The sequence below is a fragment of the Schistocerca gregaria genome, chromosome 2 (assembly GCF_023897955.1).
Source record: "Schistocerca gregaria isolate iqSchGreg1 chromosome 2, iqSchGreg1.2, whole genome shotgun sequence".
Lineage (NCBI taxonomy): Eukaryota > Metazoa > Arthropoda > Insecta > Orthoptera > Acrididae > Schistocerca > Schistocerca gregaria.
This window is the reverse complement of record NC_064921.1, coordinates 402,722,333-402,749,164: the sequence shown is the minus strand read 5'-3', so window position 1 is coordinate 402,749,164 and position 26,832 is coordinate 402,722,333. Positions and strand designations below refer to the sequence as shown.

The window sequence follows — 26,832 nt, the reverse complement described above, 5'->3', positions numbered from 1 at the left end:
AAATGTACCTCTCCCAGCATTCCTGCTTACGCCGTGCAATAAGACGACGGGCCAAGGCACGGAGCTTCTTAAAGGCGATGAGGGTCTCCAGAGACGGGTGCCGCTTATGACGCTGGAGAGCCCGCCTACGGTCGCGAATAGCCTCAGCAATCTCCGGCGACCACCAGGGGACAGACTTCCTCCGAGGGAGTCCAGAAGAGCGAGGGATGGCAGTCTCGGCCGCAGAAATAATTGACGAGGTCAAGACACGGACCACCTCGTCAATGTCACCCTGTGGGAGAGAAGCAATGGTGGCAGCGGAAGTAAAAGCCGGCCAGTCAGCCCTGTTGAGAGCCCAGCGGGGCAGGCGCCCAGAAGAATGACACTGGGGCAGTGACAAATAGATGGGAAAATGGTCACTACCACACAGATCAGGATGCACTCTCCAGTGAAGGGATGGGACAAGTCCGGGGCTGCAAAGAGAGAGATCGATGGCCGAGAACGAGCCATGGGCCACACTGAAATGCGTGGGAGCACCGGTATTCAAGAGGCTAAGGTCGAGCTGAGCCAACACATGCTCCACAGCGCGACCGCGGTCATCGGAGACAGTCCCACCCCATAGAGGGTTGTGGGCATTGAAATCGCCCAGAAGCAGCAATGGCGGCGGGAGTTGAGCTAGCAGCGCAGCCAAGACATGTCGGGGGAGTTGCCCATACGGAGGAACGTAAACAGAGCAAACAGTAATAGCCGGCGAGAGCTCAATCCTGACAGCGACTGCCTCTAAAGGCGTCAGAAGGGGTACTGGCGAGTTACAGACAGAGTGGTGAACAAAGAGGCAAACTCCATCTGAAGCTCGTTGACAGTCAGCGCGGTTCTTATAGTATCCCCGATAACCGCGAAGGGCAGGGGTCCGCATTGCTGGAAACCAAGTTTCCTGAAGAGCAATGCAGAGAACAGGGGAAACACTCAGAAGCATCCGGAGCTCAGGCAGGTGACGGAAATAACCGCCGCATTTCCACTGCAGAATGGAAGCAGGAAGGGACTGGGAGGGCGTGAAGGCGACTAAGAGGCAGACGGCGTCGCAGAGTCAACGGCCGCCACTGAGCAAGAGTCAGCTGTGTCCATAGGAGAGGTCCCCGAGGGTTCCGTGAGGGCGAGATCCGCGGCAGAGGCGAGGATCTCCACCGCATCCCCAGAGCCAGAGCTATTGACAGCAGGCGGTACTGAAACTGCCGGAGCGTCCTTCTTCTTGGACACGTTCCGTTCCTTCTTCTCGCGTCTGTCCTTTGGCTTAGAGGGCTGGGAGAGTTTCTCTGAAGGAGCGTCGGAGGCTGACGACGACGCAGAAGCCCTACGACCAGCAGGTGGATGAACCTTCAGCCACTGGCTGACATCCGGCGGGGTAGCAGAAGAAACGGAAGAAGGGAGGGCCCCGAGGGACCCCTTCCGCGAGAGAGGAGCCGGAAGAGACGACGCCGGCAGAGAAGGGGGAGGGGGAGGGATCGAGCCCCCTGGTTTTGGAGCAGATGTCACTCCTGAAGCATGTGCGGGGGGAGTGACAGAAGGGGGTTTGCCCCCAACTGCTAAGGGGGCAACAGAGGAAGGCTTGCCCCCAGACACGAGGGGGGCAGACAGAGATGTACGGCCCCGAGGGCCAACTGAAGGCGGCACAGAGGAGGCGAAAACTGCCGCCCGCGAGGGCGACGATAACGTAGCTGCAGCATAAGAAGTTTGAAGAGGGACAGGATGCAACCTTTCAAATTTCAGTTTTGCCTCGCGATAAGTAAGCCGGTCCAGGGTCTTAAATTCCATAATCTTCCGCTCCTTATGAAGAACGGGGCAGTCCGGCGAGCATGGAGAGTGGTGTTCCCCACAGTTGACACAGACAGGCGGAGGCGCACATGGAGAATCGGGATGAGAGGGGCGTCCGCAATCCCGACATGTGGCGCTGGATGGGCAACGGGAGGACATATGCCCAAACTTCCAGCACTGGAAGCACCGCATCGGGGGAGGGACGTATGGCTTGAAGTCACAACGGTAAACCATTACCTTGACCTTCTCAGGCAATACAGCACCCTCGAAGGCCAAGATAAAGGCACCGGTGGCCACCCTGTTGGTCTTGGGTCCTCTGTGCACACGACAGACAAAATGCACACCACGTCATTCCAAGTCAGCTCTCAGCTCGTCATCGGACTGTAACAAGAGGTCGCGATGGTAAATAATCCCCTGGACCATATTTAAGCTACTGTGGGGAGTGACGGTAACAGGGACGTCTCCCAGCTTATCACACAAGAGCAACGCCCGTGACTGGGCTGGGGAGGACGTCTTGAGGAGGATGGACCCATTCCTCATTTTAGACAAACCCGCCACTTCCCCAAACTTATCCTCCAGGTGTTCCACAAAAAACATAGGCTTTGTCGAAAGAAAGGTGTCACCATCAGTCCTGCTGCAGACAAGGTATTGTGGTACATAAGGCTCCTGCTTGGCACTAGATCTGCGTCCCTCCCATGGTGCAGCCAACGAGGGGAACGACTGAGGATCATATTGTGCAGCATCGAATTCAATTCTGCCTCGCTTAGAGACACTGGTGGCAGTGCGACCACCAGCTTGGTGAGATTTATTGCGCTTCATTGCGCCACATCCACCCAGATGCCACCTACTCCGAACGAGGGCTCTCCCCAAGGGCGCCACCCAGCCAAAGCAACGGGTACCTGGCCGATATCCCATTGCCCGGAGTCCCCGTGCCCCAGACAAGATGGGCACATACTCCTTGGCATGCATGGGGAGGAAACAGCTCTGGCATCTGTAGTGCGATCCTTGCGTGGTCAGGGGGCTACCACCAAGAGGGTACATGACGACCCCACCACAACGACTGGCTACCGTGCTGGATTTTAGGTGTTGAAAGGGTCCACAGTTGCCGTGGGCGCTAAGAAGGGGATTGTGCACAAGACGAGGAGGCAACCCAGAAGACATGGGGGTGTAAATCCCTCCACACGACAATAGATAGCATGCAAGATGGAGGTGCACGATGGACCAATAGAAAAAACACCACGTAAGGCGTCCTTCCCCAAATGGCACGCACTAACAACGGAAATTTTGAAAATGGCAGGTCAAACCCAAGTGGGGACCATCACATAAGGCCGAAACTTTGGAGACTCCTTTTAGTCGCCTCTTACGACAGGCAGGAATACCGCGGGCCTATTCTTACCCCCGAACCCTCAGGGGGAGAATGGTTAATGCTGTTTGTGGATGAGTCTGGATTTGTCGTCCGAAGATGTCCCACATGTGCCTGGCTGGAGACAGATCTGGTGATAGAGGAAACACTCTGTAGAGTATGTTGTGTTACTATTCATGACTGGCAGGAAGACAGGTCGAATCACCAGAATGACGCACAATTTTGCACTCAGCATGCGTGGGATATCCAAGAGACTACTCCTTCTGTCATACGAAATCACACCCAGACCACAACTCCAGTGTGTGTGGCACGCATGCCGGTCGGTTGCAGGTCCTCAACTAGCGTCCTCCTAACCAACACACGGCAACCACTGGCACCATAGCGTTACCAGCTTTTATCAGAAAACACAACAGACCTCCACCCTGCCCTCCAATGAGCTCCCCCTTGATACCACTGAAGTCGCAAATGGTGGTGGTTTGGGGTCAGCGGGATGCACTTTACAGGGTGTCTGGCTCGGAGCTGTCCTTGAAGTAACCGACTTGTAACAGTTCGTTATGTCACTGTGGTGCCAACCGCTGCACAAATTGCTGCTGCAGATGCAGTACGATGCGCCAGAGCCATAAGCCGAACACGATGGTCTTCCCTCTCGGTAATTCCACATGGTCGTCCGGAGCCCCGTCTTCTTGCGACCGTACATTCGTTTGACCACCGCTGCCGGCAATCATGTACAGAGGCTATATTCCTGCTTCTCGCAGCCCTATTACACGAATTCAGTGAGGTGTTGATATTAGCGTCTTTGTCGCCTTTAGGACATTCTTGACTAACATAAAATCGCCAAATCCAATCTGAAGGGCAACTAAAGCTCAAGACAGCTTCAGCGATATTTAAGGTAAACCTGATTAGCATTCTAATAGCGCCGCTACTAGCGCCACTCTTATAGGACTGGCGAGAAATTTGAATAGACATCATCTTTCAGATGTAGAAATACGTCTACCAACTTTCGCTTATGTCACACAACTTCCTCTTGGTGCTGCTCTTTTTTTCCGTCTGTGTACATCGCAATTAAGTCCATCCTAAAAAGTTTAATCTGAAGTACACAGTTGAAGAGATTTCACTGGACTGGAAACCCGACCCAATTATCGAATCTTTTTTTAATCAGTGCGGTCGGATTAACAGATCATCCACAAGCTGATAAAAAATTATCTACGCACACAGTATCTTATCGACAGTGTTCGAGACAAAACACCGTTCAAAGAAAGAATGTCCGACGGCCTACATGAGAGCTCACTGTTCACATTAAAACAATGTGATGTAGCACGCAGCAAGATCACTGATTTTCCCGTTGACACTGTAGAAGAGTCGGCGCAAGAAGCTCCCTGACAGCTGCAGTGGGCTTGGCGCCGCTGCCCCGTGCGTCAACCTCAAGCCATCATTCGTATAACGCGATCTTGTGTACGTCTCCAGGGCAGTGTTTCCGCAGCTGTAGAGATAACTTGTTTTCGCCTGCAGCCAGACGCGTTCCGTAGTTGAAAGGTGCCAACGGCGCTACCGGCACTCGGGGATCTGTCGCCGACTTTACCATGGTGATAAAAAACCAACTCAAATGCATGAGAACAGCCTGTTCCACAGAAAACATGTAACTGTGATGTGTACTTTTCTTACTATCCAACTGATAAAACTAGTTTCAAACAATCATCTTCAGTGTTGACTAAGTACTGTGCTATCAGAAGAACAAATCGCTGAATTTCTCATCTTTACTGCCTACAATTCAATGTTCCGACTTCGCCCAGACTAGAACTGGTCATTTCCGCTAATGTTTCTTTCATGAATGGTACTCCACCAAAACAAATGGAAAGGCCGCTTACAAAACGTAGGACGGTTCTGGGTCGAGTAAGCTGGACAGTTATTTACAGACACTGGAGTGACACAGAGGTGATACACAAAAAAGACTTTGAACGTCAATAATATGTAACTGACACGGCTTTAGGTAACAGAATAATCTTGCGAGTAGAGCAATGATAATTGTGAAATGATCCTCCAAATCAAGTGCATCTTAGTTTTGTTTTTGTAGGAAAAGTCTTCCACTGGGAAGTCCAGTGCCCAATGTGACCTAAATTGTTTATTATATTTGTTAAGTGCACGAAGCTCCCTCAGAATGACTGCATGATAGAGGCTTGACATTCAGTATTTAGGTAACGCATATGATTACTTGTGGATTGGAAACACAGGGTTTACACAACAAGGCTAGCAAAGGTCTACTAAATGGGGTTGCAGTTAAATAGTAACATGCTGTAAGTAGATATCAAAGTTCTGTCCAGATGCATCGAGGCACGCCTGATATCGTTGCATGGAGCGGTGCAACCTCTCAAGGGAAGACATCCTGTTGCCACAACAATCCTGCCCACCACATCCTCCTGCGACGTAACAGGTGCTTCATACATAAGGCCCTTCAGATGCCCCCACAGGAAATAGTCATTGGTGCCGGATGTGGGCGATTGTAGTGACCATGCGACTAACCCACAGTGACCAATCCAGTGTCGGGCAAAGGTTGCTTGCAGATGTGCCCTCACTTGTCGGCTGAAATGCGCGAGAGCTCCGTCGTGCTGAAATCGAATGCGGCAACTAATAGGCACGGGACCATCACCATATTAAAATGCAAAAAAATCAGGGGAGAGTTACAATGATCAGCGGCTTTGAAGCAATAAATTACTACAAAAACAGTATCTTTCAAATGGCATCGAATCATATGCTAAAGAAAGCACAAGATATTCTGCATATAATATACAAAAGTAAATCGGTAGTTCAGTCTTCCTTGAATTCCGAAAGGCATCCTGCCGGAGTGGCAGTGCGATTCTAGGCGCTACAGTCTGGAACCGAGCGACCGCTACGGTCGCAGGTTCGAATCCTGCCTCGGGCATGGATGTGTGTGATGTCCTTAGGTTAGTTAGGTTTAATTAGTTCTAAGTTCTAGGCGGCTGATGACCTCAGAAGTTAAGTCGCATAGTGCTCAGAGCCATTTGAGCCAACCGAATGGCATCGTAGATTGATAACAAGATAGGGTCATATCGAATATTCTTTCTGATAAGCCACATGTGCAAAGAGATTTTTTGACTGAAATAAGAAAAATACGGTATATTGGTCAGAAAATGTTCAACAAGACTGGAGGTTAATATCCAGTCCACGGAGAAGTCGAAACAGTGAAGTAGAAGTTTCCGCTAAACAAGGACGAGGAGGGAATCCGGAATTCGCCATAAATAATTTAAGAAAACCACAGAATCCTACACCTCGATAGCATGAACTACACCACATCCCTCAGTAAACAGAAACTAATGGAACACCGGGTGTGCCCGACGAATGGTAGTGGGACTGCTAGCTAAATTTTAGAGGGGATCTGCAGTACTCTCGGAATATTCGTTAACACTGCTGTTATCCACGATAAAGATTCGCCATCTTACACTGCACAACAAGGCAAACGCTGAACAAGATGACAATATGCGCACTTTGTGCACTGAATGGTAGCTCTTTATAAATGCAAAATTATGTCCGTAGCAGGCTAAGAGCAGCTAATTGGTCCGCCCACGACAATTCATGGTACCATTATGTTCCAAAAACTCGCCCATGGAAAAGTGATTTTTTTTTAGGGGGGGAGGCATATCTCGGGTTCTATTGATTGCAGAGATAACGGGTCAAGTGTTTTGGATAGCCCGTGGTCTAGCCATCATTTGTATATCTATCGCAAGAACGGGTATACAGCAGCTATCATAAAGTACTTGGTCAAAATACAAACATTACGCACTTACACCTGCGCAGGCAAATAGCACATCGGTTGGTTCTTTTGCAAATGGGTGAGGTCTAGAGCGGATCTTAGTCAGCTTATAAACACACTGTTTGTTCGTAGGGTGTTGCTGAGAATTCCCCCCCCCCCCCCCCCCCCCCAAAAAAAAACATGATTTTCGGGTGCCTACAGTATAAACTGGCAACTTCTTTATTTTCTATTCATGGTAAATCGTCGAAAATTTTTCTGTATGTTCTTGGGGAACTTTGAAACTTTTTTCTTTACCATTATCCGAGACCCAGAGGTTCAAAGATATAGCACTTTTTTTGCACTGTGGGCCGGAATTAACTAAATATTAACCATAGTAAATGGCTCAAATTTTACTGTACATTCTTTAGACATTTATATAGAAACGTCATTTTCCCGTTTTCTGAAATCTTTATCGTTTATCGAGATACACCTGAGATTTTTAGTACCAAAAGTACCAGTTGTGGGAATGGCCATTTATATAATTTATATTCATAGAAATGGTAGAAATTTTTACTGTTGTTAAGATAATGTTCTCGGAGAACTTTGGAAATTTTTCTGATATCATTATACGTTGCCAAGATCTGCGAATTCAAGGTTCCGTGTGTGTGACGTATGCAGGTAAAACACGCAGGTAACGTCCGGTCTGAGGAGTAAATGTAGTTTTAACTGACGCGATGAACACATGGCAAGAGTTTGGGGTCATTGCAAGGATTCTGAGGCCATTAAATTATGTTTTAAGTCGCCATTTTCCCCCGACAAAGATTTATGGTGCGCTGTCTCTGTATAACGCCCATACAAGTTGTCTTGACCTGCAAATTATTCGATGGTGTTACCTGGTAGCGTAAGCGCCTCACAAAAATTATTCTGTCATGCGAAATTGTTTGTAGTTGATAATTAAACATCGCGGTTTTTTTGTTATACTGTAGGTGTGTTCTAAAATGTTGCGCCTTTTTAAGTAAAGAAGTGCAAAGTGAACTTGCGCTGGATGGGAGACGATTTGTGTTGCCCTTATATTATGTGTACTTGTTTATATATGTCAAATTATGCAAAAATTTCGCCTTATATAAACAGTCAAAATTTATCTGTCCTACAAAATTCGTTTTACGTAAGTAGCACACCGTGCTGTACCAGGGGAAAAACGGGAACCAGCTGAAAATGCTCCTGACAGAGCAAACAAAAAAAAAGGCGAATACGCTCCTCTCTTAAAGATGACATAAAAGTGGGGAATCGGTTGCCTCAAGCCTCATTCCACCTTCCTCACTAAAAATTTTAGCATCCGAACATATTGTGCTTTTTTGTGATGAAAGTGAGTAGCAGAGAGATGCATAAAGACAGTAGCAGTAGGAGCCAAAGCGAGAGGACACAGCCACCTCCTTCGTCCAAGTTTTTAAGTTCCCGGTCTAGGGGTCAAAACTCTGAGCAAACTATCCCCAACGACATGTGTAGACAGCAGACAAGGGTAGTTGAAGAGAGAAAGTGGACTATATGCGGGAAAGAAAGAGATAGTGGAAATGGGAGAGCAAAGGAATGGGACATATACAATGATTGGGGGCAGAGAGACTGTGAAAGTATCGAAGAACGAGACAGTGGTAATGATGAGCGAGACAAGGAAGTGAAGACAGTGACAGTGGGCGAGACAGACAAGGTAAAGTATCAATGGGAGAAGAAGAATACAATAGGGAAGAGAGACAGATAGTATGTGGCAAATGAAAGGGAGATGCAGAGTACGAAGGCTTCACTACAAAGAGAGACTGGGTGCAATGATTTAGAATGTTCTGTGTTAGAAGAGCGGGAATATGTTCGTATGCCATTTTTTTTTGGTGAGAAAAGCGGAATGAGAAGTAAGGCAGCAGGTTCTCCATTTTTCTGCCTAGTCTTTTAAAGAGGAACATATTCGCCGACAGGTGCACTTTCCAGTTGGTTAAAAGAACTGATAATTTAATTTGCTAGTATCGTTCCACGAGATCGTATAAGGAATGTTCAAATAAAAGGTATGAAACGTTGTAACAACCAAACCGGTTGAAATTTGCATATGCCGCTTTGGCATAACGTAGTGCGACCTGTAGGGTCACGAATGTGGTGTCGTCAACTCCCATACAGAGACCTCTACGGAACGAATGGGGTGTCGTCAATCCCCCCCCCCCCCCAAAAAAAAAAGATTAAAAAGCTGTGCCCTCAGCAGGCAAGCTGATGTTCGCCGTCTTTTTCGATACGCGTCGAATTCTTTGAGCACAGAATTTGCATTACAAATGACATTTACTGTGACACACTCAATTGCCTACATAAGTCCGTCAAGAGCAAACGGCCTGGGCTGCTGATTGAGAGAAGATTCTGCTCGACGATAACGCGTGGCCATACACCTCCCCAAGGTCACAAAGTGTAATGGTCAAGTTCAAGTAGGAGCAGCTTGATCACCCACCCTGCAGCCTGGGAAAACAAACAAACAAACAAAAAAAAAAACAACAACGCTTCAAAGGGAAGTGCATCAACTACGACGACGAACTGAAGTACACAATGGAAGACTGTCTCCTGTCAAAGCCACTGGAATTCCGTGAACAGGCAAGTCTTCAGCTCGTTAAAGAATGGGAAAGTTGTGCTCAGGCCTCTGGTAATTACTTTTTAATTAAGACTTCTGTTACACCCACAGTGTTGCTGCATATCTTTTATTTGGAACATTCTCAGATACTCATGTAAGATGCTAGAACGATCTTCCTACAGAAATGGTCCTGTGTTTTGTATCTTATCAAGTAAACCTAACACTGAAAAAAATTAGAACCATGCTGCTAGGATTGTAATAAGTAGGTGGAGCCAATCCGAAATTGTACTAAGATGCTAAAAGAACACAAGTGGAAAACTTCGGACGAAAAGAGACACAGCTCTTGAGGTTACGTGTACGGGAAATTAAGAGAACCAATGTTCGAGGAAAACCACATAATAATTCTGTTGCTTCACCCGTGGATCTCGCTTAGAGGCCACGAAGATAAAATACATTACGGCACGTACGATGGTGCAGATATTCTACATCTACATCCATACTCCGCAAGCCACCTGACGGTGTGTGGCGGAGGGTACCCTGAGTACCTCTATCGGTTCTCCCTTCTATTCCAGTCTCGTATTGTACGTGGAAAGAAGGATTGTCGGTATGCTTCTGTGTGGGCTCTAATCTCTCTGATTTTATCCTCATGGTCTCTTCGCGAGATATACGTAGGAGGGAGCAATATACTGCTTGACTCTTCGGTGAAGGTATGTTCTCTAAACTTTAACAAAAGCCCGTACCGAGCTACTGAGCGTCTCTCCTGCAGAGTCTTCCACTGGAGTTTATCTATCATCTCCGTAACGCTTTCGCGATTACTAAATGATCCTATAACGAATCGCGCTGCTCTCCGTTGGATCTTCTCTATCTCTTCTATCAACCCTATCTGGTGCGGATCCCACACTGCTGAGCAGTATTCAAGCATTGGGCGAACAAGCGTACTGTAACCTACTTCCTTTGTTGTCGGATTGCATTTCCTTAGGATTCTTCCAATGAATCTCAGTCTGGCATCTGCTTTACCGACGATCATCTTTATATGATCATTCCATTTTAAATCACTCCTAATGAGTACTCCCAGATAATTTATGGAATTAACTGCTTCCAGTTGCTGACCTGCTATTTTGTAGCTAAATGATAAGGGACCTATCTTTCTATGTATTCGCATCACATTACACTTGTCTACATTGAGATTCAATTGCCATTCCGTGCACCATGCGTCAATTCGCTGCAGATCCTCCTGCATTTCAGTACAATTTTCCATTGTTGCAACCTCTCGATACACCACAGCATCATCTGCAAAAAGCGTCAGTGAACTTCCGATGTCATCCACCAGGTCATTTATGTATATTGTGAATAGCAACGCTCCTATGACACTCCCCTGCGGCAAACCTGAAATCACTCTTACTTCGGAAGACTTCTCTCCATTGAGAATGACATGCTGCGTTCTGTTATCTAGGCACTCCTCAATCCAATCACACAATTGATCTGATAGTCCGTATGCTCTTACTTTGTTCATTAAACGACTGTGGGGAACTGTGTCAAACGCCTTGCGGAAGTCAAGAAACACGGCATCTACCTGTGAACCCGTGTCTAAGGCCCTCTGAGTCTCGTGGACGAATAGCGCGAGCTGGGTTTCACACGACCGTCTTTTTCGAAACCCATGCTGATTCCTACAGAGTAGATTTCTAGTCTCCAGAAAAGACATTATACTCGAACATAATACGTGTTCCAAAATTCTACAACTGATCGACGTTAGAGATATAGGTCTATAGTTCTGCACATCTGTTCGACGTCCCTTCTTGAAAACGGGGATGACCTGTGCCCTTTTCCAATCCTTTGGAACGCTTCGCTCTTCTAGAGACCTACGGTACACCACTGCAAGAAGGGGGGCAAGTTCCTTCGCGTACTCTCTGTAAAATCGAACTGGTATTCCATCAGGACCAGCGGCCTTTCCTCTTTTGAGCGATTTTAATTGTTTCTCTATCCCTCTGTCGTCTACTTCGGTATCTACCATTTTGTCAACTGTGCGACAATCTAGAGAAGGGAGCACAGTGCAGTCTTCCTCTGTGAAACAGCTTTGGAAGAAGACATTTAGTATTTCGTCCTTTAGTCTGTCATCCTCTGTTTCAGTACCATTTTGGTCACAGAGTGTCTGGACATTTTGTTTTGATCCACCTACCGCTTTGACATAGGACCAAAATTTCTTAGGATTTTCTGCCAAGTCAGTACATAGAACTTTACTTTCGAATTCATTGAAAGCCTCTCGCATAGCCCTCCTCACACTGCATTTCGCTAATTTTTGTTTGTCTGAAAGTCTTTGGCTATGTTTATGTTTGCTGTGAAGTTCCCTTTGCTTCCGCAGCAGTTTTCTAACTCGGTTGTTGTACCACGGTGGCTATTTCCCATCTCTTACGATCTTGCTTGGCACATACTCATCTAACGCATATTGTACCATGGTTTTGAACTTTGTCCACTGATCCTCAACACTGTCTGTACTTGAGACAAAACTTTTGTGTTGAGCCACCAAGTACTCTGAAATCTGCTTTTTGTCACTTTTGCTAAACAGAAAAATCTTCCTACCTTTTTTAATATTTCTATTTACGGCTGAAATCATCGCTGCAGTAACCGCTTTATGATCGCTGATTCCCTGTTCTGCATTAACTGATTCAAATAGTTCGGGTCTGTTTGTCACCAGAAGGTCTAATATGTTATCGCCACGAGTCGGTTTTCTGTTTAACTGCTCAAGGTAGTTTTCAGATAAAGCACTTAAAAATATTTCACTGGATTCTTTGTCCCTGCCACCCGTTATGAACGTTTGAGTCTCCCAGTCTATATCCGGCAAATTAAAATGTGCGAATAGTACTGTGTAGTGATTTGCTGGGCCAAGAAGTATTTGTTTATTTATTTTATTTTGATGTAAAAGTGAAATAACTTGGAATGTAAAGATTATAAACAAACAGAACTGAGAGCCGATAAATATGTCGCCTTGCTCCCATCATTACCGGCTATTAGACAGTCTTGTTCCCTTCCTAAAAATTGTCGAGTTTCATGTATCGTTCACGATTCATCCAAGAACATGGGATACTTACCTTTTGAAAGGTTAATTGACAAAAAAGAGACAGCTGTGGCAATAATTTCGCAAGAATCGCATTTGTGTGTGCAAATGAGACAAAGACCTGTGGCTGACGAGACAGTTTTATCCGTAGACCAGGCACTACGTCACGTTCTAAATGGTCAAAATCGAGACTATTGTCATCACCTTTCTCGCAAGGGACCGGGGACAGTATATTACCTCGTACGATTTAAGAGATTTACCCAATTCCACTGTTAAAAGTATGAGATTGTAAGAAACTCTGATACAAAATTCAAAGAAGAAACAAGGGAATACCTTAATTTCTCTTCAGGAAACAAGTGGCAAGGAAAAAAGTGGGTGTAAAGAGGTCCTGGCGGCACACTAGTACAAGAAGAAGAATGGGCATGTTCACAAGCCGCGTCATCGCATCGATCAACCAGTGGCACTGTCTGACCTCGTCCGTAACATCACAGTTAATTAGATGCGCCATATGGACGTACATACTAATACCGTGCCAGCAAATTCAGAACTGGTTACTTTATTACTAATCAAGGAAGGAGGTACATATCACATGCATTGTAACACGTTTTACATTAGGTTAATTCCACTGACGTCTAATTACACTTTTGTTGCCCAGAGTTATAAATCGATTAAACAACACACAAGACGTAGAACATGCAATATGCGTGCATTGCATGAAGCTTTTATTGTGGTATTGTGGTACAAAATTTTTACCTGCATGATTCATTTTACTGCTGCATTACCGTCCCAAAAGACGATCAAGTACTGATGCGGAAAGGAGTTTTTACTTGCCTACACGTAACAAAATTATATATTTTTTTCTACCTTTTATACAAGAAACTGATGATACAAAAAGCACACATGGTCTTCACCCTATCGACCAATTACGAATTTCTCTTTTTATGTGGTGTATCTCTTCCTATTCTATTACAAAACGAAAATGCATTGCACTATTAACAACAATTAAATAACACACAGATCCTGAGAATGTGCTACCTGGATGGTGAATCGTTATTTCATACTTAACGCAAATGTATTAAAACGAACTATACATTTGCTATGAATGCGTAGTGTGCTTTATTCACAACATTTAAAACTTGAAGGTGGTAAGCTGCAATCTTATGGCTGCCATAACCGCTTACCTTATCCGCGCAGTGGCAGAGAACGAACAGCAGTTATAAACACCCGCGATTTCAGTCCTTTTAAATGTTTCGCACCAGCAAATCCAAAACCTTTTCACATCCTCAACAAAATATCTCCACATTTTTTGACAATAGTTGTATTACTCCAGGACAACTATTCAGATTTGGGTTTTCCGCCCAGAAATCCCTTTCTGTAAAAGAATACGGCAGATTTCTTTCCCGAATCCCTGCCTGTGCTCCGTCTATAACAATGTCGATGTCCATGGCACGTTAAACACTAATCTTCCTTCCTTGTGTTACACAATGAAATCTGCTCATCAGTTCACGATTACTATGAAATTCTTTGTCCTGAATGGAAGCTATATTATACAGTGAGATGACGAAAGTGATGGGATGGCATTATGCAGATATACAGATGGCGGAAGTATCGCGCACACAAGCTACCAAAGGCCAGTGGACTGGCAGAGCTGTGATTTGTACTCAGGTAATTCACGTGAAAAGGTTTCCGACGGCATTATGATCGCACGACGGGGATTAACAGACTCAGAACGCGGAATGGAAGTTGCAATTATACGCACGAGGCATTCCATTTCTGAAATAGTTAGGGAATTCAATATTTAGAGAACCACTGTGTAGAGCATGTGCCGAAAATACCAAATTTCAGACGTTACCTCGCACCACGGACAACGTACTGGCCGACGAGTTTCAGTTAACGACTAAAGATAAGCGGCGTTGGCGTTGCTTAACAGAAGACAATCAACACTCTATAAAATACCTGCAGAAATCAATGTGGAACGTAGAACAAATGTATCCGTTACGACAGTGCGGCGAAATTTGGCCTAAAAGGGATATGGCAGCAGACGACCGACGCCAAGTGCCTGTGCTAATAGCACGACATTGCCTGCAGCGTCTCTCCCAGATGAGTCCCGGTTTCAGGTGATTAAGAGCTGATGGTTTGGGTTCTGCGTGGCGCAAACCACCCGACGCCATGGACCCAAGTTGTCAACAAGGCAATGTGCAGGCTTGGGGTGGTTCCATAATGGCGTGAGATGTATTTACATGGAATGAACTGGGTCCTGCGGTCTAATTCAGCCTATCATAGACTGGAAATTGATATGTTCGTCCACTTGGAGGCCATCTGCAGCCATTCGCGGAATTATTGTTCCCAAACAAAGATGGAATTTCTATGGGTGACAATGTGCCATGTCACCGTGCCACTATTGTTCGCGATTGGTTTGGAGAAGGTTCTGGACAGTTCAGGCGAATGATTTAGCCCAAGGTATATGGATTGGGCCACCTAGATGGCCCAACATGAATCCCTTCGAACTTTTATAGGACGTAATCGATAGGTTAGTTCGTGCACAAAATTCTGCACCAGCTACACTTTCGCAATTATGGACAGCAATAGAGGCAGCACGGTTCAATATTTCTGCTGGGGACTGACACGATATTAAGAGGTATCCCATGACTTTTGTCACTGAAGTGTATTTCCAATTGCAATCTTTCTCCTGCTGGGTAGTTAATCGACCTTCTCCTATGGCCCTCATTGCTTCATCTATTATTTACAGTTTATCTTTTCAGTCATAAACACTGAATAAAATACCCTACGGTCTCTTATGGTACATCAGTATTTGCAAATATGCCTTCCCAATAGGAAGGATATTTTGGGCAACACTGTTGCTTACTAAGCCTGCTTCTATTAATGTGGTGTGCCTCTTCCTCCATCTTGTGAACTGACTATCCCATGCAGTTGCACAGGAGCACTGAATTTAACTTGTAATCTGACCACAGTTCAAGTTGGCATTTTTCATGTACACAAACTAAGTGAAAGAAGTGATACATGACAAGAACAATCTTACGACCAACAGTGGGTTGAACTCTGAACCTTTACATATGTAATTTGATGTTAAGTCACAATCCATCACAAAAAATCTTCCTCACTCTCTTTAACATTATTTTGCCTTCTTTCATTTTCAGTAAAAAAAACAGTGCAACTTTTAAAATTAATGCAGTAGTTAGTCATCATCACCATCATCTAGAAAAGCTGTGATATCTTTTTCACAACAATCAAACATGTGACAAAAAGGAGCAATGCTGAACTTGATATTTCCCACAGATCTGATGGTGGCATAACCGAAGTGATGGCAACTGTGAGGCAATAAGAAAACTCAGTTTCATGTCACCCTGTCTGTCAGACGTAGCACATGTCAAGGATATCTGTTCTCTGATAACTGTAATGTATATGCACCAGTCGTGTCTAGGAAAATTGAGGAAAACAACATGCACCGTAACATGTGGTACTTTGACAACAATGCTGTTTTTGAGGTTATTGGCAAGAAGTATGACTAGATATGAGAAATCTCTACTCTGAATGCTAGCATGATTCATTATGCATTTGACATGGTCTCAACAAATTTCTGTTATGTGCATATGAAGTACAGTGAAAGTGCTTCATTATAAGTGTGATAACTTAGGTAAGGATTCTGATTTTGAGCGAATAGCTTAATCTTGGTTGCACTTGCTTAGGTTTACCTACATCACAATTGTAATAACTTCTTAAAAAAATCTTCAGTGGTTACCAGCAATAAATACTTAATCTTATTACAGTTTTACTTCAGTGTAATTTGTCCCCCTGTACCAAAACTGTTTCCCCTGTTAAAACTCCTATAAACAGCTGACTCATCATGAGTGAAGATCAGATCTCCCTCACTTTACCTGATACATTTAGATGTAACACAGCTTTAGATAGGGCCTGTTCAAATACTGAAAGATATTAGCAACTGCAGTACACAAAACATCTGCTAATGAGAGTACAGAAAAACACCTCAAATTGGCAAATTTTTGAACACACTAAAATGCATAATGAGTTGCCACTTGCATTTACAGAATGGTAGCAATAATAGATCAAAAAAATATTGGATTCTCACCCAACACTTACAGATTCTATGAATAAATCATAAGGTTGCTTTGAACATCTCTCATTTTTACTCTCTCCCCTTTTACTGCCATGTACAAAAAGAATGAGGGCGAAGACTATGACAAACTATTAACCGTAGTTAACTAACAGTTATACATAATTTAGGATGATTTTAGGGACACAAATCTAAATTTAAGGGCGATTTTGAGATAACAGCACAATAAAACAATGATGACTATTTGCTCTGGTTCCTCGTAAATGACAGTACAGTTTAACTGACTTTTTGTTTATTTTACATGTTTTGAGGTTTTGTTTATGCCATTATTGGGTACCATTATCAATTAGTTTAGCACTTCCTGAACACACACACACACACACACACACACACACACACACACACACACACACACACACACACACACACAGAGAGAGAGAGAGAGAGAGAGAGAGAGAGAGAGAGAGAGAGAGAGAGAGAAATTTAATTCATTGAGCAGTGGGATTTCATTTAGCAAAACGTGGAGAGCCTGAAGAGTGCCTGAGATCTGGCTACTGCTGCTGCTGTAAATGTCCCTGTGTCCTTGGTAACTAGATGAAGTGTGTCATGTTTACAGGCAGCTTACTGTGGTAAATGGTTTACAGACACACTGTCCATTCTGCATCTACAGCTCAGTCATTGATCTGTCATAACACACACTGCAGTGTCTGCCAGGCTATGTTTTTTGTCTGAAAGCTGAATGAATGCTTCATCCTACCTCCCATCTTCTGTGTCTAGTATAAGAAATCTGCTGCTTCTGTGTCTACAAACTGAATGTCCCATCTTGTTTCTGTTCTGTTGTCTTATCACTAATATCATCTCTTCCTGTGCTTGAGCACCACCACATGTACCATTTCTTAATGCCAAGATCTCTTATTTTTGCAATTCTGTTTCCAGCACTTTTTGCCTGCCAGTCAACACAGAGTATGGCAGCAATCGCCTGGTCTCCAGGGTCTTCGAGTATATAATAGACTTTAGTTCCATAGCTGTTGTGGCAATTCTCAGCATTTTCAGGTGGGCATATTTTCCAGAAAATGCTGTAGAGACTGCAGAGAAATAGTGGTGTGGTTGGGGTATTTACCATGTGGCTTAAGTAACTATTCTGTCTGCTGGGCTTCGTGATTCTGTATCCTGTCAACTAGCAGCTGTCCTCTACGGGAAATGGACAACACGGATATGCATCCACTGATCTCACTGTCAAAAGTCCATCAACTCCGGCTCCCTCATCTTATCCATCTCCCTTTCTATGCATTTACTTATCTTCTGTTTATATTCATTTCTTCTTATTAAGGCCATCTTTGGCACAAAAAGGTGTGCACAATGCTGCAATAAAACTTTTTTTAGACAACTCTTACTCCACAGAAAAATTTCCACTATTGTAATGTGTAAAAGGTGGCACGTAGGAATTGTTAACTCATTACACTATGAAAAAATTGATAGTATTATTTAGTCATACTTTGACAATTTATTGTACAGGTGGATTCATTTACAATTGCCCTCTGCAAACCATCAGATGGCTCCTGGTAGAGTGTGAATATTTCATCCGTAAGTGATGGCACTGTGAGGGCTGTGACTGTTGATCAATGCAAATAAAACAGTTTCTGTGTCAGTCACTTGTTTATTTCTGCCACTGTGTGTTTTGATGGTTCACACTATCATCTTCAGGTGGAGAATTGATGATTTACATGCCTGGTCTTTGTGAAGAGTACAGACGTCTTTTCACAATCGCAGGGCAAGGGCAGTGTAGGTTATTTTGTGTCTTTTGCTGATGATAAAAACTGTTGATTTAGAACTTCTAAAGCGCCTTTTCAAAATTAACCCAAAGACATAACATGTAGTGGCAAAATAAGCAAGTAACTGACGTAGAAAACTGTTGTATCTGTCCTGGTAGAGTGTGACTCAAACATCTCCCCCCCCCCCCCCCCAATTCCCACAAAAACTGTCCCATCTTACCACATTCATAAATAGGACATTAGAGGAAATATAATCAGTTCCTCAGAATAAGTGAGAAGTCATTAATTTTGCTGACATGACAGTTGGCTGGGATGTTGGCCCTTATCTCTGAGTAAGTAAAAAGCTTCTCCATTTGTACTGGAATGTGGGATCTTTGATTTTTAATAATATTTTCCAGGATGCACAATGTCTTTCTTTCTTGTAAAGCCTGCCACTGGAATACATTGAACATTTCTGCGATGCTCTTCCGAAAACAAAAATAACCTATGACAGATCACACAACTCTCCCTTAAATATTCTCTATGCCACTCACTGATCCATCTCGGTGAGGTGTCATCTAAGGAGTGGGTTCGCACCTCACAATGAAACCAAAGAATAGTGCAGTCACTGACAAATTTGCAACACCAGTGAAGGCACGCCTTCTACAGCTTCACCACACCACCACAATTATGGTCTACTTACAGCTGAGCAGAGGAATACTTGGCCCAGTTTGCAGTCAACGATCAAGATAACTGCACCTTCTTAGATAGACCACCGATGTATTAAAAGCCTTATCCAGAACATTAATGTGAACATCATATCAATAATCCTTAAAGTGAAGAGCTCTGTAAATTATTTGTAGGAGACATTACCTGACTATTTAGTGACTGTTGTAAATACTCAGAGCATTCCTGTGGAAAGGGATTATACAAAGTTAAATAAATCTTCCTATCTATATTTAATAAAAGTTAACTAATGTTTTATATGTTAAAGTTCCAGTTCGTCTCCTTCTGGGGCAAATCAAAGAACCCACTGTCATGGCGGCGAGTGTACTTTTGTATGGTATATGAGTTCGGGGTCTAGATTCAGAAGGCTATACTGAAGAATTGCTCAAAATGTTTTGTAAGTGATCTCCTTTATTAAAATTATTTCAATAAGCCTCAGTATGCCTTACAAGATTTAATTAAATTAATTTAAATGATTTCAATTGTTTGTGCAATGATTCAACAACACAGTCCACAAAGTATCAGAGAATATACTCACAATCTCAGTATTGAGTTTTGTGATAGAAATCTCCACCTATTATGAGACCACAGTCAACAAATCTGCATCATGATTAGAAAGACTTGTTTGCAATCCATCTGCATAAAGTTAATAATGAACGAGAAAAGGCTGTTCTTAAATGAAATCCTTTAAATTAATAGCAACGTATTTTCCAACTCAGGTGGCTGAACTTGCCAATTGGGGTAACCCAGTCACTTGTGCCATACAACTTTACATACTCCACATATGCAAAACTCTCATACAACTCTCATATCTTTTTATGATAATCATCGTCCCCCTTCTTTCACTGCAAGATGTAATGCATATAACACAATGTACACAATCTAGTATACAATTAAGCAGCAGTTCATGTTGCTGACAGCAATTTGAATGTTGAACTCTAACCAAACAATTTAATATTAAACTATACTCAAACTAATTTAGCAGATACCTCTCCATGTGGACATACACTATATGGTCAAAAGTATCTGGACATACCTATATCTAGTCATTGAACATCACCAGTGTAACAACATTTCAACCCTTCTAAAGCTGATCAAGTTGAATGCTGGTGATGTGATTGTGATGGGCAAATGTGAAGGAACAACAACAGCAAAACCAAGACAAGACAGACCTCACATACTGACTGACAGGTACCACAGAGCACTGCACAGGGTAGCCGTAAAAAATGGCATGCATTCAGTGGAAGGTATTACTTGTGAGCTTCAAAGTGCCATCAGCTGTGCAGTTAGCACAATAACTGAGCATAGTTAAAACAATGGGGTGCAATCATCACACAACTCCTAATAAGCCACTCATACTTATACTCAATTCTAAGCAATACTTGACGTGAGTGATGCCACTGGACAGTAGATGCCTAGAAATGAGTGACGAGAGAAAATTTTTCTGTGGAAATCTGACGAAAGAGTTGGGGTTAGGCAAATGTCTAGAAAATGTTATTTGTCACCATGTGTATGCTCCGCAGCAAAAAACAGAGAAAGTGGTGTTACAGTATAGGTATGTTTATCATAATTAGTATATGGTCCCCTTACTGCGCTTAAGGAGACGTTAAATCTAGCAGGTTATGAATACATTTTACACCGTTGTGTACTGCCTACCTTAGAGGAACATTTCAGAGAAAACGATGGATTGTATCAGGCCAGCAGTGCACCCTGTCATGAAGCAGCATCAGTGAGGCAATGTGGAAACAACATTCCTGATCCCCATGGAACTTCCTTGGGATAAGTTGGAATGTTGATTTTTCTCCTTATGTCTACATCTACATCCACAAGGATACTCCGCAAATCACATTTAAGTGCCTGGCAGAGGGTACATCGAACCACTATCACAATTCTTTACTATTCCAATCTCGTATGGTGCATGGAAAGAACAAACACCTATATCTTTCCATACAAGCTCTAATTTCCCTTATTTTATCATGATGGTTGTTTCTCCCTATGTAGGTCAGTGTCAACAGAATATATTCGCATTTGGAGGAGAAAGTTGCTGATTGGAATTTCGTGAGAAGATTCTGTCGGATTGAAAAACACCTATCTTTTAATGATGTTCAGCCCAAATCCTATATCATTTCTGTGACACTCTCTCCCATATTTTGCGATAATATACAATGTGCTGCCCTTCTTTGAACTTTTTCGATGTACTCCGTCAGTCCTACCTGGCAAGTACCCCACAATGTGCAGCAGTATTTTAAAAGAGGACGGACAAGCGTAGCGTAAGCAGTCTCCTTAGTAGATCCAAGTGTCCTGGGAAATTTCAGTCTACATCACTATCTTTTCTGGATTCAGTTGTTGAAGAAGTGTGGCTGCCATTCCTCAATAGACGTTTAGACACCTCATTGAAAGTGTCCCCAGCAGAGTTTAAGCTGTCATAAGGGTGAAGGATGGACACACCTCATACCACTGTGCACTAATAATTTGCAGGAGCTTTTTGAGCAATAGTATTTGTTGTACTCCCCCAGTGTACTTTATGCATCCCCCACTGTCCGAGAATTTATGGTTGTGTACACTGCACATGAAGTTTTCAACAGAATGAGGGAAGAGTATCTTTTCATACCCTATCGGCAACAATTTTACTACTTCTTAGAAGCACGAAGAGAGGTTCGATTATCATTGGGAATTGAAATGGTCCACACTTTTAACAGCAAACAACCACGAATTTGTTTCAATGGATCACAGGACAACAGAGGTAATATATATCTGGATGGCCTGAGAACACTCTTGCTCCATGTTCAAACTCTGAGTCACCTTACACAATGGCTTTCTGCAGAGGAACAAGGATGCATCATCCAGTGATATAGGTAGCAATTAGTCCTTTGCATTATCAGTGATTTCATTTATAAGAACACAAAATTAAGTCAATGCCACTTTATTACTTAAGAAGTATTGCAGTTCTAATCTGGATATATCAATACCTGTCTGGATAAAACGTAAGAATATCACATACACCAAATATGTACCCTTTTCAAAAAGAATTAGTGCAAGTTCTTCAGAAACTGTATTCTTGGTGTAATGTATAACTTTATGTAAGGAACACAGTTTTCTATGACACTTAGGATGAGATGAAAGAAAAGGGGGAGGGGGGGAGGGACTGGAATGCGATGGTCAGAGGTTAGAAATTTCAGTAACAATTAATTTCGGCTTACCTAATGCTAATAGATGATTATGAGATATTTATGTGGTCCATGTAAGTGCAAAATTAAAAATAAATAAATAAAGCAAAGAGGAATCACTGAAATTGTGAAAGAGCTCAGTAGAAGTAGGAAAAAACAAGTAAAGAAATACTTGCAGTAATCTGTCAGCACATGCATGACTACCACTCTGGGTTGGAAGTTATTGTTAGTTCACTTGTTTAATGTGTTCAACAAAAAAAGTATGATTATTCCATTACATGCAGATACTATGTAGAGCACAATTAAAATTACTGCCTTATTTCTTACAGTCTTTGTGATGTCAGAAAAGGGCAGATAAGACAGCAGTTATAAATAAATATTGAGTTAATGCATTTTTACAGTAAGCTGGCCATATCTACCAAATTCACTGAATGATAGAAAATATTGCAACCACAGAATAGGAAAATTTATCAAAATTCCAGACATAATACTTTCCAGAGATGCCAGTTTCGTATATGTACTGGATAAAGGAGCTATTAGCAACTAGCCCTAACAGAGCAAGAAGCATCATAGAAGTAACATAGCTATTGTATAAAAGAAAGTGCAATTTGAAGAAAATTATTCACAATCTTAAAACTATTCACTTGCATACCATCCAAATAGGACAGCCTTAAAAGAAATTTCCTTCGACGTATCTTTGAAGATAAGTGTGGCACATCTGAAAATGTACGGCGACTGTATAAAGTGTACATCATTTAAGGGAGGTAGGGCGTCAGATGGGCCGACTTGGAGCAGAAGAGTCACCACAGGACATTTTAATTTCTACTGTCTATACTTTCACAAATAAAGTCATAAAACTTTGTCACCATGACCAGGAAGGATTGAGGACTCCACTCATCACAGTGAAAGTTCAAAAACATAGCAAAATACCTTTATTTTTTACATGTGAAATTTCATCATTTTTTCACTTATTACTGGCTGCATTTGTTGCTATAGGTACACTTTTATTCCTAAGTAAGAGATATTCTTTGGTGAATTTTTCATAGCATACAAACAGTAGTTACAAGTGTATGACACTCTAGAATTTTTCAAATCTATTATAAAACTGTGGAAAAAATTGAGATAATTAACTAACTGAACAACTTGATTTTTTTCGAAACACGTAGTTTAAAATGTAACAGTTCATTTATTTTTTCATAAATTAAACACATTAAATTCATACACCTGTAACTATGGTTTGTATGCCGAGCAAAAGACATCAAAGAATCTCTCTTACTTAGGAATAAAAGTGTACCTATAGGAACAAATGCAGCCAGTAGTTAAGTGAAAAAATGATGAAATTAACATATTTTAAGAAAAATGTGTTTTGTTATGTTTTTCAGCTTCCACTGCTATGAGTAGGAGTCCTGAATCCTTCCTGGTCATGCTGTTAATGTTTTATGAATTTATTTGTAGAAGTATAGACAGTGGAAATTAAAATGTCCTGTGGTGCCTCTCCTGCTCCAAATTGGCCTGTTTGACATCCTACCCCCTTAAATGTGATATGTGGATGCCTTAACCATCATTTGAGCAAAGCAACAACAGTTTAAGTGTGCACTGGCTTCAAATGTGCGTCAGCAGTATGGGATGTTGACAATGTTCTTTCACCAACATGAATGTAATTTATTCATTTAGTTGTTGGTTCATCTGAAAAGTAGTATTTACATCAATTATTATAGAACAAAAATTAGTTATAAGAGTATTTGAAGAAACAATCTTCAAATTTTTTGGTAAAAATGTGTTATTTTCGAATGCAGAAGTACAACTCATAGGACTGCCAACAGACGTAACCACATACAAAGTATGCACAAATAAGACCATCACAATGCGTGTTCTGACTCTCTTCAAAGGTAAACAGTATCACTGCAATTAATTCCATCTTGTGTCCATTGGGGTATCAAACATGTAATTTGAGACATTACTGTAAGATGAGGTCAGATGTGGGGGACCAGAAAATATGAGGACTCTTCAAATGCAGCAAACACAAAAAAAAAAACCAGTTACACATGTATGACAAGGTATATAAAAGAACAAATTAGGCACAATACTTTTAAAATTTTGCCATTATAGGTTGCACACAAAAGATTACAGTAGGAGCACAATGTGTTGTCTGATATATATTGAAGCCCGTATTTGTGTATGCTGACTTCACATACACCATGCTCAAAATGTTCAATGCTGTGCACATCTGTGAAATAGAGTGAGTGATTTGTTTTTATATACTAATGAAGTAGACGAACAAGTACCTACAAAACTGTAGATGGTTTCTGTCCCAAATTTATACAGCAATGATGTCATGGTCTGCATGAACCTCAGAGTTTACTACCATTAAATACTAATGCTATCAAGACAGCAAAACAGTGTGAAGGAACTAGGAACGTAGTTTCACACAGACAACAGAAATGGATCATGCTGCCCTTGGGCGTAAACGAACTCCAGAAAAAAAGAATAATCTGTTGTTTACTTGAAATGGATACAGAACTATATTTTGAATAAACTGTTTTCGTGCAAATAAAATTTAATTTCCACATGGGCGCTTGCAATATAGATTTCCCATGAAGACATTAGAATAAACGGTAAGAGTATTGTAACACGACGAAATCATCTGAGCAAGATTAACGCACAAAAATTATAACATGCACAGAAACCATCTCCTCAGCATACAGTTACACAAAGTTTTACACAGGAGTCGGAGGAAAAAATCTGACTAAAAGGAATAATTCTATAGCGTACGGAAAGTATGTACAATATGCAATTTTCAAATCGGGCTGCAAGTTTCTTTTTTGTTTGTTTACATAATACATCTGAACATGTTGGAAGTCCACCAAGGAATCTAAGGAAATACGGTTGAACACTTGTAGTGGCCAGCTTCTATCGTAGATAAAAGTTCGAATGCATAACTAAACTTACGCTGCTGCGACAGTACCGCAGCCGACAACGCCTACTATGTGTATGGCACGAGCGTAAATTTAAATTCAAACGAGAAATTTCGGGACAGTGAGAAATGTCTGCGATAGTAAAATACACAATAAAAAGTGCTCTAAACTATTACAAGCAGTTTTGCGCAGATACTTTTACTTTTCTGCAAGTCTACTTTCTACAGCCTAACTATTAATCGACCGCGTTTTTAGTCCGTTTCCAGTAACTCATTGCCCTTTTTAAAGGAGGCACATTACGCTTTCTATGCGTATGAGCTACACTACGCTAAAAAGTTAAAAAATGCACTTACTTTTTTCTTCACGAGTATAACAGTCCGTGACACAAAACTAGCTGTCACTTCTTAATCAACTAAGGCAGCACTACAGTCAGAAAGAATAATTAAATTGCAACAATTCACTGAAACGAAGTCAACAATCGCCATTACCCTTCCGAGATCACGAGCTTATACATGACTAGCCGCATTTGTTTACGCAGCCTATCCCGCAGATGAGAACAAACGCGAGATTCTCCCGTAAAAAATCGCTATTCTTGAATGTAAGATCTTTGGAGCGACTGCAGCGTTCGTAGCGGTGACCGTGTAGAACTAAAACTGGCGGCAGTTTGGAATAGACGGAGTTTGCTGCTCCGTGCGTTTCAACACGTATTCCTGAAATTATTGCTACCACTAAAAACTATGAAGAGTTGCTCATACTGTTTCATATTTTAAATAATTCCAAAATCAAACGTGTGGCAATTCAATGTGGAAGACGAACACCGAAAGGAAGAAAATTAATTCGATTTGAAGATAATAATATGGGCTAGAGAAGTGTTCATAAGAAATCAGCCTCATTAGAAAAGCGCAGGTAGCGTTAAAAAAAAATAGACAGTTGGATAATGTATGTCAACTGAATAGCTCGCAGCAGTAGTAAATAGAGAACTTAAGTAAAGATACACACTTCCGACAAAATTGCTATACAATGCAGACTCCAGTTATGTCATTAGCCTGATATAAAAGGCGATATAAATTAATTTAAGTAAGGCGATAGAATTAATTAATGGTATGTTGCTTCTCGCAAACAAGTAAAATGCGCTACATTCCACAAAGATGACTGACAGTACTATTGAGACTGCACCAATTCACTGAAACGAAGTCAACAAACGCAATTGCTCTTTTGAGATCATGAACTCGTACATGACTAGCCGCATTTGTTAACGCAGCATAACCTGTAAATGAGAACAAACGCGAGATTTGCCAGTGAAAAATTGCTGTTCTTGAATACGAATCAATAATTAGTTTGTGCAGTTCCAGATATTTCAGAATCTCAAAATTTGTTAGATTTTATTCCAAACAAATGGAGTAGTTCGTCATCGTACCGTGCAACTGAATCATTGGCAACGTTGTAACGAAGTAAAATATTTTGATTCTAATGTATACACTCACTAAAAATGGAGGATTCATGTTTCAAAGGGTGACATTTTTAGTTAGACGCACTCATTTACACATCCACAGGAAATGTGATACTGTGTACGGAACTCATTTGTTTACAGAATCTCTCGTAAATGAGTATAATTCAACCGTTCCTTCTAAAT

The 26,832-nt window shown here is 42.1% G+C and overlaps 1 protein-coding gene across 4 annotated transcripts in view; it reads right to left on the bottom strand.

The window, feature by feature from the left end:
• The window catches only part of LOC126322600 (GTPase-activating protein skywalker), a 285,752-nt gene extending 259,934 nt beyond the window's left edge, over window positions 1-25,818 (bottom strand). For 2 of the 4 annotated variants that reach the window (XM_049994473.1, XM_049994505.1), the window contains exon 1: window positions 25,553-25,777. The gene's annotated coding sequence lies outside the window, so the exon portion shown is untranslated. Of the gene's footprint in view, window positions 1-25,552 lie in introns of all 4 variants that reach the window. The other 2 variants (XM_049994506.1, XM_049994490.1) reach the window with 2 other exon arrangements.
• Between the last annotated feature and the right edge of the window lie 1,014 nt (window positions 25,819-26,832).